Genomic DNA, 16280 nt, shown 5'->3' on the forward strand with positions numbered 1-16280 from the left:
ATAATGATAAGAAAAATATAAGTTTAACCATTGAAAAACATATTGCAAATTATTTTTCTTTCAGTAGGTGCCCGACAAATTCTCAGCATATTGCCCGAATTTTCACAAACATTTTTGGTTGGGGGGCTGCAGCCCCCCAGCCCCCCCCCCTCCTCCTACACCTATGCCTCCTAATCCAGTAGTATCTACTTCATCAGTGATGTTTTACATGGCTCCATAAGAATGATTTCCTACATAGATACTGTACGTCCAACACAAATTAGTAAACCTTAGTACTGTACCAGTATGTATAGCTCTTTAAGGTTCCCACCTCCCATTGTACTTCAAAGTTATTAATTCCTATTCACTGAGTTGTAGCAACAAACTGGGTCAGACAAGAGACACAACCTTAACTACTTACAAAGACACCCATGGGACCACCTAGTACCCAACCAGCCCAGCAACACAGCATTTATATCTTCTGAACCACACAATGAAAAGATTAGACAACAACAATGTGAACCTTCTTTTTATCCTTCTAATAATCCCAATATTGACCCCAGGATCTCCTCTATTTTACTTGGCAAAATAGAGAGTTTAAAAGTTTTATGTAGATTGGCAAATATTTATACTGTACATCATTTTTTTTAACAATTCTGGTATATATCACACTCCACCCCCCCCCCCAACTCTCTGTGATATCATAATGACTGTCATGTAAGATTGAATATGTTTGACAGGGAGGCCAGTTGAGTTGAAATCCATAAAATATAATTGTTCCTCCCAAATTCCAAGGCAATGAGAAACAGGTGGTACATATTGGACATACAAAGCATTTCTTTTTGTTTTACATCTTTCCTTCATTGTTTTATTTTTCTCTCTTTTTTTTTTTTGGCTGCAAAGTTTGTCGATGACAACAGGATGAGTTTTGAAATGGTGAATTCTGCGGTACTGTGCTTCCTGATATAACTACAGTACTAAAGCTGAACTCAAAGGGCATTGAAGATGGTGTAAACATATGTGATGATGGAATCCTTCCCACAGTAAACTATTTACCGATATTATCAGCCGGAAAAAACACCTGCTGGAGACATTCTTTCATTATATGTGATCCTACCTCACCTGGGAAAAAATATGAACGAATGTGATGATAAATGCCTGACTGCTCAACTATACAAATTTTTTACAGATATTGTACACGTATGAAGGGGAAAAACACAGCACATGGGGGTCAAAAGTTAAACATGAAAACCACATTAATAAACAGAGTGGCTTTTGATCCCTATGAAAAGAATTTAAAAACAAATTTTCATCTTTGAAATAGAAATAACATATCTTGATGAGTTGATAGATCTACAAAGTAGGAGGTAAAATACTCTCTCTTAAATTGTGTTTCTTTCAGCTGCCTACAGACCCTGCTGAATGTGCAGCAAAAATACTGTTGATTGTACTTTAGGCAACCTTGCTCCAGTTTCTTTGGAAGGCATACCTTATTGAACTTGGGCACTTGGCAAACCTCAGTTTTTTTCCAGTGAGCACTCCAAGCCTGTACACAAAGGAACTCAGGTCTATCAGTCTTAAAACTGTTTAACTAAATTAAATGGATTTCTCTAGGTTGTCTGCATATCATACATTTACAGTATGTTATATATTCAGATCTGGAGGGCTGGGGGTGGGGGAATGCCCCCCACACCCCCACCCAATGGTTTTCATAGCAATGAATTCTCCAGAGACTTGATGCCACTGTACACCCTCTCCATCTCAAACCTGTGTCAGTTTTTCGATCTATTACATATTCACAAATCCGTCCTGTAGAAATCTTTTGCAAGAGATTAATATGTAGGAAAGAGTGGAACCAGTGACTTTAAATGATAATTCCTATTGTCTTTACTCTACCTACAAACCTGTGATGTCAAGCCTATCGAAGTGATATGGTACCTGCAAGGGTAGAGCAATTAACCACTTAATTTCAAGGGGTATGCTACCGTAATTACACTATAAAGCAGTAGGCCTATCAATGACAAATTCATTTTTGTTCACATATTAGTCGAATGACACTACAGCGGATGGCCCTGGTTAACCTGCTCGTTAACCTGTAGACATGTGTGTCTGGCAATAGATACTTCTTCCTGTTAAACAGATCAAGCACCAGTAACTGTCTTGAGAATTGTGCTTCATCATGAAACAAGGATTTGTCATTCAACAAGTATGAACCAACATATGGAATTGGACTGGTCATGTAAAGCTTGTATGCAAAGAATAACCTACATGTATGTAAACGGAGAATAGCCTGCCCTACATGTATGTAGGCCTACTTTACAGTATATATATGTAAACAGAGAATAGCCTGCATGTATACTGTACAGTATGTAAACAGAGAATAGCCTACATGTATGTAAACAGAGAATAGCCTATATGTAGGTAAACAGAGAATAGCCTATATGTATGTAAACAGAGAATAGCCTACATGTATGTAAACAGAGAATAGGCTACATGTTTGTAAACAGAGAATAGCCTACATGTACATGTAAACAGAGAATAGCCTAAATGTATGTAAACAGAGAATAGCCTGCATGTATGTAAACGAGAATAGCCTACATGTTTGTAAACAGAGAATAGCCTACATGTACATGTAAACAGAGAATAGGCTACATGTATGTAAACAGAGAATAGCCTACATGTATGTAAACAGAGAATAGGCTTCATGTATGTACTGTACAATATGTATGTAAACAGAATGTAGTCAGTACACTATCAATGTAACTTATTAAGTTGCATCTGAGCTTGTTTCCAAGTTTGCCATGCAGCTGAAAGAAATTCCCAAAGTACAAAAGAAATCATGAGCTAGATAAACTTTCTGACTATTGATGCGTAAGGTACAGTGTTCGGATGCCCTTTTAGAACCAAATGGTCGATAGGTAATTATCCCTCTCAAACATGAACAGATATTAACCAACCATGCTATGCCGTACAGCTGCTATGGATAAATTACTAGTTATTTTCATGCAATCAAACCTGGTTAAATTTCGTTATTGTTTACTTTCTCTATCATTCCTGACTTCTAACCCTCCATTGTTAATTAAGATGATAATTGTGATGCAGATGTACTGTACAGTAGTAGTAGTTATTAATTTCAAAGCTCTACAGTAGGCCTATCTATGTATGACACTGAATATATCTAACTGTGTATGCACTCTGTGGGCACCAGCATCCAACATGACAAAAGAAATTAAAGAACAACACATCTCGTTTCCCATGTGAAACAATAAACAATCTACTGGTACAAAAATAGCATTTCATATTCTGATGAGAGGCATTTTAAGTCCGCTTTGGTAATTCCATTTAACTAATGCACTACACAATGTACATTACATAGATCTATATAGTAGCTCAATTTCTTCAGAATTATTATTTTATTTTTTTCTCTGTTTAGCATCAAAGGGTAGGGAACCATTAGGACTCACAAGAACTATAAACTTGAATGGAATACAATTTGATCATCTTCTGAACCTTACGTTACTCATTTAACTCGGAAATTTAAGGAAAATTAGATCTGGAAATTTTATAGAATGGCAAATTGGAATCAAATTTCTAAGAAGGATGCAAATTGAAGCTTTTGGATTTACTTTCAATGCTATAAAAGACATTAATTTTAGCAAGTGCTAGCTCTCAGTCAGTAAACATAAGGCAATGATAAACAGAATGGGCAGACTGGGCTTTATGTATAAAACCAAACTGATCACTCTAACTCATTACAGCCGAGAAAATTAAGATACAAACAAGCACATGTATACTAAAAATCTCCAAATCAAATTTTAGTGATTTGACACAATCGTTCTAATTTGATTGGTCCATGTTGTTTACCTGAGGCTGATACATCATACTTGTGACCTACAGTATCATTATGGTAGTACTGTAGGGACCAGACAGATAACTGTGTGATACTTGTAACCTACACTAACAGTATCATTACGGTAGTACCGTAGGGACCAGACAGATCAGGTGATACTTGTAACCTACACTAACAGTATCATTATGGTAGTACTGTAGGGACCAGACAGATAACTGTGTGATACTTGTAACCTACACTAACAGTATCATTACGGTAGTACCGTAGGGACCAGACAGATAACTGTGTGATACTTGTAACCTACACTAACAGTATCATTACGGTAGTACTGTAGGGACCAGACAGATAACTGTGTGATACTTGTAACCTACACCATAACGGTAGTACTTTAGGGACCAGACAGATCAGGTGATACTTGTAACCTACACTAACAGTATCATTACAGTAGTATATACTGTAGGGACCAGACAGATCACATGATAATTGTAACCTACACTAACAGTATCATTAAGGTACTGTAGTACTGTAGGGACTAGGGACCAGACAGATCACATACTTGTAACCTACCATAACAGTATTATTAGTACTGTAGCGACCAGACAGATCACATACTTGTAACCTATCATAACAGTATTATTAGTACTGTAGGGACCAGACAGATCACATACTTGTAACCTACCATAACAGTATTATTAGTACTGTAGGGACCAGACAGATCACATACTTGTAACCTATCATAACAGTATTATTAGTACTGTAGGGACCAGACAGATCACATACTTGTAACCTACCATGTAACAGTATTATTAGTACTGTAGGGACTAGACAGATCATATACTTGTAACCTACCATAACAGTATTATTAGTACTGTAGGGACCAGACAGATCACATGTACAAGTTTGTAACCTACCATAACAGTATTATTACTACTGTAGGGACCAGACAGATCACATACTTGTAACCTACACTAACAGTATTATTAGTACTGTAGGGACCAGACAGATCACATACTTGTAACCTACACTAACAGTATTATTAGTACTGTAGGGACCAGACAGATCACATACTTGTAACCTACCATAACAGTATTATTAGTACTGTAGGGACCAGACAGATCACATACTTGTAACCTACCATAACAGTATTATTAGTACTGTAGGGACCAGACAGATCACATACTTGTAACCTACCATAACAGTATTATTAGTACTGTAGGGACCAGACAGATCACATACTTGTAACCTACCATAACAGTATTATTAGTACTGTATGGACCAGACAGATCACATACTTGTAACCTACCATAACAGTATTATTAGTACTGTAGGGACCAGACAGATCACATGTACTTGTAACCTACCATAACAGTATTATTAGTACTGTAGGGACCAGACAGATCACATACTTGTAACCTACCATAAGAGTATTATTAGTACTGTATGGACCAGACAGATCACATACTTGTAACCTACCATAACAGTATTATTAGTACTGTAGGGACCAGACAGATCACATACTTGTAACCTACCATTATTAGTACTGTAGGGACCAGACAGATCACATACTTGTAACCTACCATAACAGTATTATTAGTACTGTAGGGACCAGACAGATCACATACTTGTAACCTACCATAACAGTATTATTAGTACTGTAGGGACCAGACAGATCACATACTTGTAACCTACCATAACAGTATTATTAGTACTGTAGGGACCAGACAGATCACATACTTGTAACCTACCATAACAGTATTATTAGTACTGTAGGGACCAGACAGATCACATACTTGTAACTATCATAACAGTATTATTAGTACTGTAGGGACCAGACAGATCACATACTTGTAACCTACCATAACAGTATTATTAGTACTGTAGGGACCAGACAGATCACATACTTGTAACCTACCATAACAGTATTATTAGTACTGTAGGGACCAGACAGATCACATACTTGTAACCTACCATAACAGTATTATTAGTACTGTAGGGACCAGACAGATCACATACTTGTAACCTACCATAACAGTATTATTAGTACTGTAGGGACCAGACAGATCACATACTTGTAACCTACCATAACAGTATTATTAGTACTGTAGGGACCAGACAGATCACATACTTGTAACCTACACTAACAGTATTATTAGTACTGTAGGGACCAGACAGATCACATACTTGTAACCTACCATAACAGTATTATTAGTACTGTAGGGACCAGACAGATCACATACTTGTAACCTACCATAACAGTATTATTAGTACTGTAGGGACCAGACAGATCACATACTTGTAACCTACACTAACAGTATTATTAGTACTGTAGGGACCAGACAGATCACATACTTGTAACCTACCATAACAGTATTATTAGTACTGTAGGGACCAGACAGATCACATACTTGTAACCTACCATAACAGTATTATTAGTACTGTAGGGACCAGACAGATCACATACTTGTAACCTACACTAACAGTATTATTAGTACTGTAGGGACCAGACAGATCACATACTTGTAACCTACCATAACAGTATTATTAGTACTGTAGGGACCAGACAGATCACATACTTGTAACCTACCATAACAGTATTATTAGTACTGTAGGGACCAGACAGATCACATGAAGTTCTGTCATTTTTGCATCCCTGTGTGTATGGCAGGGACGGATTGGGTGCACATCAGAGGCTGTGATGGAGCCACAAGGTGCTAACTGTTTGTCCGAGACACCATATTTAATGCACAGTCAGTAATGTTTCCATCCCACAGTGCCTGACCTGCTTCACCATACAGTACATGCATACACATAGAACAGTGTCTTGTCAGTGGCCAGCAGTGATGGCGTCTAAAGCTATATACACTGGTCAGTTCTGTATTAACTATAACCATACAGTACACATACAATGCAGTTGATTTAATATTAATTAATATTGAAATGAAAGTTTCTTGCTACTGCATGTACAGTATGTGGCAGGACTCGTAGTATTTACACAGTTCTAATACAAATAATGCAGGTAAAACTCTAGAATTGCTTTGTATGATGAATTTAGTGTGCTATGTCAGTATTTTAATCATGAAGTGTTACTGTATATGCATGTGCAAATAATACATGCAGCTTAGTATATTATTTTGTAATGAAACAAGCTATAGACCACCATCTCACATACATCTACTGTAAAGTACAATACTGTACCTTATAACATGCTTATAACTAGCATACAGATGACCTTGCAGTACAGTCAAATGAGAGATTTATTAATTGTCAACTGGACACTACATTTCAGAGGATACTGGATAGAGGTCTGCTGTTGCCAGGCAATAAGGTTTAGCATCACTTTCAAGGAAACTTAAAACATCCTCATATATACAGTAGTTTGATCTCTAGAGTAAGGCAAATATGTCACCAAAACAGAACTAATATTGTTTGATACAGGTGACGAACGCCTACAGTAGAATTAGACCTTCCTTCCCGATTTCGCACCTCTGCTTAGGGTGTCCGCATATAAAGCGGGAGGCCCGGGTTCAGATCCATGTGGAAGCTGAAATGTTTTTGTTCATGATTTTCCAACTCACTACATATACACACATACAGTACACCATACTGAATGTCACTGCACATGCTAACATGTAGCCTTGATTTTAAACCGAATGTTACAGAGAAATGTTCTATGTTGATGAGTCATTCATTGGGAGACCCCCATTGTGTCATAAGATTCTCTAGAAATTAACCATATTATTCGTCAGAACTGAAAACCGACCAATACATAACCACTAAACATTATGTTATTTTCGTCTAATATTCTTGGTTAGAGGTACAGCTGTATGTGAGATAAATAGTATATATACCATATTATTGTAGGTCCAGTGCATTCCAAAGTCTTGACTCATGGACGCTTTCATCAGAATACAATGAATCAGAAGGAAGAAAACACCTCTATGCTTGGTTAGGCATAGGAGGGGGTACAGTAATTATCCAATGTTATACATCCAGCTTATATGCTAAAACAGTATGTGTCTGATAAGGTTATTGTATGACTTATGCTGTTAACAGGAAAACAATTACATCTCAGTAGTGAGTAAAGACCATGGCAAAGAATGTTTTCATGGGCTCAGCAGAATCCGAGCTACTTTCAAATATTTAATGTTCTATTCATGACAGCAGGCAATTCAATTTAAGCAAATAATGTAGATTATGGAAGAAGGGAAAAGTAAAGGTCATGAATGCACTGGCTGGGATATAATCATACAGTAACATTAATACATGTATGAAAGACCATGGAAATATATAGATATCAACCTAATAATTCACATTTGGTGAAAGATAATTTGTACACTCCATCAAAATTCGGCAGAATTTTTTTATACTGTACGTAATTTATTCCAGGCTTCAGCTCTAGCAATTTGCTAAAGATAGATCTTTGCAACCTACTGTAGAGCTGTAATTATTGTAACTAGTGTGTGTGCCATATCAGAAGTACTTTCTTACTAAACAATACATACATGACTAGACAATAGTAGACATTAAAACTTTTAGTTTCATATAGTCTCTGTACATTTGCAGTTTCAGAGACTAGCTGTGTAGGCAACTTATTCTGAGCCTGTCACGGCGCTTAAAAGCGCCCTCACTTTGTAGGTACCTACATGACTATCTTCCCACATGGTGTGTTGTCCGCCCAAAAAAATAACACCATGAACACAGAAAAGTTCTTCCTAATACTGCAAGCAATCAACGCGCACTACAATACTGCGAATTTGCAGGCAAATGCAGTTCTAGTTAACGGTACTGTATCATGCCAACAGATCTTGAAATGCCAGGTAAGATAGTAAGATTAACGGAAATAAATAATTGTGCAGTACAGACTCGTTTCAAATATTCTGGATTTAATTTCACCGAAGTGGCAAACCAGAATATTATTAGACTGAACAGTGCAAATTTGTGAGGAAATTTGTCTGCTTGTCCCTCTGACAACCAGGTCTTATCATTAAAATGGTTGTCGGAACAGACAAAATTGTTGCAAACTAAAAAGGATGACCAATATGTAGGAAAAATGTGTAGGTTTTGTGAATAGAACACCAGCTCTGGGCCAGTAAAACTCTCATTCCAATGGACCATACATGTACAGAAGGCCAATGACTATTTCAGTTTCATTTCAGTATCTACAAAATGAGAGAGGATGCTACCAGTTTATCATTTCACCTATCTGGTGGTACTTACAGTACAGTACTATGTAATTACATCGCAATCTGAATCTGATGTAAACGACTAGTTATGCAGATGCCAGACAACGCTAGTTTTGATTGTTCGAATGTCAGTGACTTTTGTAGTCTTAGATGACCGTACTGTACAGTACTGTACAACCAGTGTTTAACATTTCCATGGATATTAATAGTAAAGGCTTTATGAGGAGCATTCCATTGACTAATAATACAGATCCAACAAAAAGAATGTTTGCAACATTTGAGAGGCAACTTATTGTAAAAAATCTGTAAAATATCTGTAGCATCACAGTATGTGCAGTTTACATAATTACTACAGAAAAACTCTATACATCATTCACTCATAATCCAGTATGATGCAGGACCACCCATTAATGTCATAATATAATTTGAACAGGAAAGAGTGATTTTTCTAACCTGTAAGGTTAACTTGGACACCAGGGATCCAGAGGGTTTGAAACAAAAGTTATCAGCCATAATTTCCTATCATGACAAATCATTCCTGTTTTCCTCAGGAACAGTCAATGTCAACATTAATACTTTTGAGATTTGGAAAAGATTTTGCTATAATTCTGTCAATTAAGTTGTAAATTATTTTTCCTAGATATTTATTTCCAGTGACTGTTATTTAATTTGTTACTATGGCAACCTCAACATGTTACAAAACAATCAAACCATGCATGTTGTATTTGTGGTGGATAACCTTGCTAACAGTGTTTTATGTTGCATGGATCAATGGAGTTCCCTAGATATATCCAAGCTTTCTAAATTACAGTCCTGGACCATCAATGGGTCACCAAGCTATTAAAGTGTGTTGGAACCCAGGTAAATATTGTTTCTAACAGGAGGAATCTGAAGATAAAACTTCTTTCTTGGCACAGAGTGATTTGTTGTTCCAGTTTTGAAATGTGTCCCTGCTCATCTTTACTTCAACTTTAGTCAGTCTGTAATAATGTTTTCCATCCAAACCAGTTAATGTGGGGTATTGAAATAACAATTAATCACAGTGGGTGATCACATGTTTATGGGTTGAGGTTAGTCTAGGGAAATCATTCCTCCTCAAGGGAAAAGTCTGGGAAAAAGGAATCTAGATATCATGAGTAGAATATATATACTGGTGACTTGTTCAGTACAGTATTGAACTTCATAAGACACTGACCTATTGTACTGTATCTGTCTGCTAGTGACTGTAGTTGGCCACACAAGTTCAAATTACACAAATGCATCCTCCATGAGGACATAAATGCTACACAGTCCAATGTACGATCGAGGTAGACATGGACAGTAGATTCTATCCAGGAATGAATGATACATCTTCCAAGAGGACATAAATGCTACACATCCCAATGTACGATCAAGGTGGACATGGACAGTAGATAATTAATGAAAGATGACGGGTGGACAATAAAGAGGATGTATGCTACACAAAGCTGAAAATTTTACAAAGGCTGGGATCATCTATAGACATAATTCATGCTACATATATGTACATAGGCTTAAGAACATTTCATGTTCTTACCAATCACTTCGTACAACCGAAGATAAATTTCAACAATAAAGAACTTTAAGTCTGAACAGAGCGAAATTTCTGATGTACAGGCACTGTATTGTCGAAAAGACCATTTTGCAGGGTGAATCAAAATCCTCAAATTATTTTACCATCTGTTAAACACAAACATTAACTTATATGACAACTCTAGACAAGTCTAGACAAACATCTATCCCATCTGTTCAAATAATACTTTGATATAGGATGTCACATTATAACTTCTTTTGTTAAGAGAGCACTGTATGATCAATGTATTAAATGGGACGTAAACCCCACCCATCATCATATATGACAGAAATCTTTGTGAAGCACAACCCCTACCATCCCTCCCACCCTCAACCCCCCCCCCTCCAACCCCACCCCCACCCCAAGCCAGCTAAGAAAAGTCTTGTTCTATTTGAGAGATATATCCTAGTTAAAATCTTGTGTCTGTGAGCTGTCATGTTGTACTTTTATGTGATGTCATACTATAGTGCCGCTAGGACCAGAACAGTCTTCTACTTTAGCTTGGTTTTTCATATTTTCAAGGTGGAATATTAACAGTTTTGAACCTGAAATCATTAAATCAGTACAGGATTTCTTCTGCATCGATATGGGATTAGAATTTCAAATAGTCATAGATGTAACAGACTGATCATGACAAGATGAACGTTTTTGATGAAGACACATCAATATTATGTTTTGTCTATCAACATTTTTTTTTAAATGGTAATATAAATGGTAAATTTAATTACTGATAGGTTTGGTTAAAACTGTTGAAAATTGGTGAAGTCCTGTGAATTGTAATCAAGTTAGAGGGTCTCACATTTCAAATCTGCAATCCTACTGTAGCAGAAACTTCTTTAGAGACAGACTAAAAATGAAAAATAATCTGACAGAACATAGATAAATAGACGGATGGACAGACAGTAGACAATTCAGACAATTTAACTAAAATAGTCAACAACAATAGCACAGAATTAGAAGTTTAAAACAATGGACAGAGAGTAAAAAGTACTGTAAATAGGTGAAAAGGAGTTGCTGGAGAAGTGTTTCTGACAGACTTAAAACTGGCAAAACTTACAGTAGTAGTCCTATATTCCACCTGCAATCAATAGTTTTGAAGTCACGGCCTGGACATTTCTGCATTTTTAGACAAATCTGCATTTTTAATGATCCAATTTATGGGACAATTCCAAGTGAACTTATTAGTTTCAAGCCTTTCAATCTGTCATACTTTAAGCATCAAACTGGTTAGATACAGTATGCAATACCACAAGGGGACTGAAACTTGTCCTCAATGTCAATACACACATCCTCACAGGATGTCAAGTGAACTTATTAGTTTCAAGCCTTTCAATCTGTCATACTTTAAGCATCAAACTGGTTTGATATACTGTATGCAATGCCACAAGAGGACTGAAACTTGTCCTCATTGTCATTACACACGTCCTCGCAGGATGTCAACTGATTTGATACTTCAAATAACTCCAAAAAGTACTCCACCATGAACAGTAAATGACTGAGTAACAATTTCAAGTTGTGACATGTTTCATGTCAATGCATACAGTAGAAAATTTGTATACATGTATTATGGGACAGTGCTGCAGTTTGCTGATATTGTTTATTTTTTTATTCTGATAGCAAAAAGAATGAATTGGGATAGTTGAAAAATATATGGGCATGTTCTTTATGATCTTCAGATTGGGCAGAGAGTCACACACCACACAAGACAACTGATGAACAGGAAATTATTTGGGAATTCAATACCTTGGAATGATTATTTTCTCACAAAACTGGCAAGAATCCTAACTTTGGTTCAATGCATGATTGCTAACATAATGTTTCCCATGACATTTAAATAATGAACAGCTGGTAATAAAATGTTATGAAAGACCAATATTTTTGCAAAATGTGCCAAACGAAGAATTCGGGGTACCTCAATATTCCTTCCTTAGAAGTTGAGGTGTTTTCTGGCGCCAATGTTCTAGAGTCAACAACTATACATTTAGCAGAGTGGAACATTCACTGTACATGTAAAAGTACTGACTGTTTCTGACTTTAATGTAATGTCTACATGAAGCCTAACATTTTATCACAGGTTTCCCAATGATAGATTAGTTCAACTCAATTCAAATTAGTTCTCATATTATGGTACGCAAAGCAAGCATAACACACATTACGACACAAAAATAACATGTAATATGAAGGACACTAAACAACAGATATACAGTAGTACTGTAGTTATTAACAAGGATAGTGACCACAATGAGGGAAAAAAATACAAAATGCTTCAATTTCAATGAAAGACAACATAACAGACAAGAAGAAACATTACCAAAGATAACTGAGAAACTATGAAAAGAACAGCAAAGGAGAAATAATAAAGAACACGAGGAAGAATTAAAGGAAACATGAAAGAACAATTAAAATATGATGGTTAATTTACTAAATAAACATGCAAATGAAAGGCCTGAAGTAACTATTAAATTTCCTCCACAGTCAGAAAATACCTTTGTGAAAACAAGTACTGTTTGCTGAGTGAACCAACTTGTCCATGCTGTTTTTTTGAGACCTAACCTTTAGGCCGACGTTTTCAGAAAAATTACCAAGTCCAAGGAGCTTCTGTTCTGGAGTGGAGGTGCAATCACACCTATGTTGAACCTTAGGCTATGTTGATTATTTAATGCTAAGGCTCTAACATATTTACAATCTTATTAAACTGTATCATGAAAATTCATTTTGCCATTCCCATCCAATTTATAGTCTAACATTACAAACTAACTCCTTCAGACTTACTGTACCTGAGGTTCTCTAGATAAGTATGTTGCTTCTGTTAATTTGTGACAGGTCGAAACAGATTTATTGTAATTTGTAAATGTCAGGATACTATCATTTCAAATCAGGATGATTGGACAAGTTCACTAAATGGTATCACTTAAGTAAGACTTACACGAAGTCTAGCTTTACTTAAGTGCTTTAACTTTAAGTTGTCTCATTGGCTGTCTAGGCCAGAGTAAAGCCTTCGGCTGGGCATAATATTAGGCCTTAGACTAACTGTTTGTTCCTAGGCCTAGCCTAGGTCTTTCGGGATTTGCCTAATCAAATTAATGAAGTCCTATAAATATCTCTCACCTGTATGACTGCATCTAGGCGAATTTTCGTGCTGGTGTTATTCCCTCCAAAGTTGAAGATCCGTTGAATTATTTTTTTCGAAAAAGGTAAAACTTTGATCGTCTTTGTCGTGTTCAACTTTGTGTGATTAAGGCCTAGTAAGTGTTGGCTAGGTCTGGTTAATAATACTCCATTTATGCGAAAACATGACTCATGCTCTCAGCTCTAGTCTTAGTGATGACAATTGTACATGTACACACAGTAAATATATCTAAAATAACCAGAAACCGTTCCTATCACTGTGTACGTTGAATGCTTCATCATCAGCTGTTATTGACATGTGGCGCTGTAACGGAAATATTTCATGGTGCAATTTGCAAAGCAGGTTGAAGCTCTAGCCGTATGTAAAATATAGAGGGGGCATGATGTTTCTAGTCGTGTCCATAGAAATTGAACTACTTCGATTTGTATGGTCGTGCCTATCATTAGCCGAGAAAAATCGCGCGTCACTACTAGGTTGGAAGGAGGGGTCGTATGGCAATCCGTTTTAGTTTTTATTCTGTATTTGATGTTATCATCAAATATTTGATGTTATCAACAATTCAATTGCTGATATCACCAATTATTTGCCCTTATCAGCAAATAATTGGTGATATCAACAAATATTTGGTGATATCACTAATTATATGATGATATATTTGATGATATCACCAATTATTTGATGATATCATCAAATCAATTGATGATATCAGCAATTGAATTGGTGATATCAGCAAATGAATTGCTGATATCAGCAATTCTACATATCGTTAATTAATTGGTGATATCAGTTATTGATTTGGTGATCTCAGCAAATGATTTGATGATATCAATAAATGATTTGATGATATCAGCAAATGATTTGATGATATCACCAACTGATATAGAGATATGTCTCATTTGATAATATTAGCAATTCATTTGCTGATATCACCAATTCAATTGCTGATATCAGTAATTCACCCGTGAAAACGTTGCTTTTAAGATGAGCTTTAGTTTGTTGGCGGCAAAAAGGAAACTTTCAGGACAAATTAAATTTCGTTGAACTGCTCTTCTTCAATTGAATGGGAGATCCTTTGTAAATTGGATCTGGCGTTAATAAGACTCTGTTTAGCTTCAGTTAAGTTCTGGTTTTCCCTACACAACCTCGATCTCCACTTGACTCAAAACTCGAGAAATGCGAGTGAGTACAGCATGAAGTTTTACACCTTCAGCCCTTATAATCCAAGGCAGTGTATACATACACTGAACAAACTACAAACACTGTACGCGTACCGATACGGTCAGATTGGTCGTGGCTACAACTAGGCTCAGAGGAACTGAATTGCTGATATGAATGATTGATAAATCTTAGAACTATTCATATTATTTCGCCAACCGGATCATCATTTTTTAAGGTCGTTCCCAAGGGAAGAATTTACTCTAACTTTCTTGCCTTCCTAATCAGTGTATTTAGAAAATGCGTCCTTTCTTTGCAAGTTGACGTTTAACGTCGAAATTTCGACGTCTTATGTCGAAATGTGACTAATAATCTCGGCAGTTTGACGTTTTATCTCGAAACAATAATGTTTTCACCCCAAGACTTTATTTCAAAATATCATATATTTATGTTGATTATTTGACTTAATGTCGAAATATCAAATCGAAGTTAAACTGCATCACGGATTTTTTTTATTCTTAATAGTGTGGTGTTAGCGTCCATGTCGTTTTAGGAGTTGACGTTTTGGGAGTCATAGACTTTTGTTTTTGTAAACTTGCCATCTCAGAGTATTTCAGACTTTCTTCCAAAACTGGCTCGCAAAAAACTGGCTGGCATCACAAAAAACTATCGCAAAATCGTCATACAATGCCAGAAATACGGTGAATATCACGGAAACGATTGCACTATTTTGAATCGCTTTGCCCCATCCACAAACCCCTTTTTATATCAAAGGGGATATAGGGTCACCCTCCAGTAGGACGGACTAAACCAACTTACTTGCACCCGACTCTGCGGGTCTGCGGGCAGCGATCAACCCCGAGAGCAACATATATTGGATTAAAGTGCCTAAGCGCTATTCAGCCCATTAAATTATATATACCTTCTTATTTAATCATGGTGTTATTGGATATATAATAACTTGCCCTAATTTATGTAAAAGGAAATGAAAGAGACGTTCAGACATAATGAAACGGATTTCACGTCAATATATTCGGGTGGCAAAGCATGCCACGTTGAGGAACATGCATGAAGGTGAATAGCGCCGCAGCTGCTCATTTCGCTTTGTCCTAATCAATTTGTATGGTATGAATCGTGTTCCCGGAAACAGAAAAATAATTCTGGAAAGACGAGATGATTGAGGGTTTTTTAAATAGTAGCTGTAAAAATTGTTTATCCTTAATGGATTGCAAGTGGGGGAAGTGGTGCTTTAAACCTGTTAACACGGATGAAAAAGCCCGGATTGAACCCTTTTTACACAAAGTCATATGCTTAGCAAGAATATTCTTCCACCGAGATCCTACGTATCTTTCAGTTAGCATCTATGGTTGTGTTTGGCCGTCGATTAGAGTT

The 16280-nt window shown here is 36.5% G+C and overlaps 1 protein-coding gene across 1 annotated transcript in view; it reads right to left on the minus strand.

Annotated features, from left to right (window-relative positions):
* The window catches only part of LOC139974511 (uncharacterized), a 31802-nt gene extending 17831 nt beyond the window's left edge, over positions 1 to 13971 (minus strand). The window contains exon 1 of the mRNA XM_071981709.1: positions 13712 to 13971. The gene's annotated coding sequence lies outside the window, so the exon portion shown is untranslated. The remainder of the gene's footprint in view (positions 1 to 13711) is intronic.
* Positions 13972 to 16280: the final 2309 nt, after the last annotated feature.

This window comes from Apostichopus japonicus, chromosome 9, assembly GCF_037975245.1.
Source record: "Apostichopus japonicus isolate 1M-3 chromosome 9, ASM3797524v1, whole genome shotgun sequence".
NCBI classification, from domain to species: domain Eukaryota; kingdom Metazoa; phylum Echinodermata; class Holothuroidea; order Aspidochirotida; family Stichopodidae; genus Apostichopus; species Apostichopus japonicus.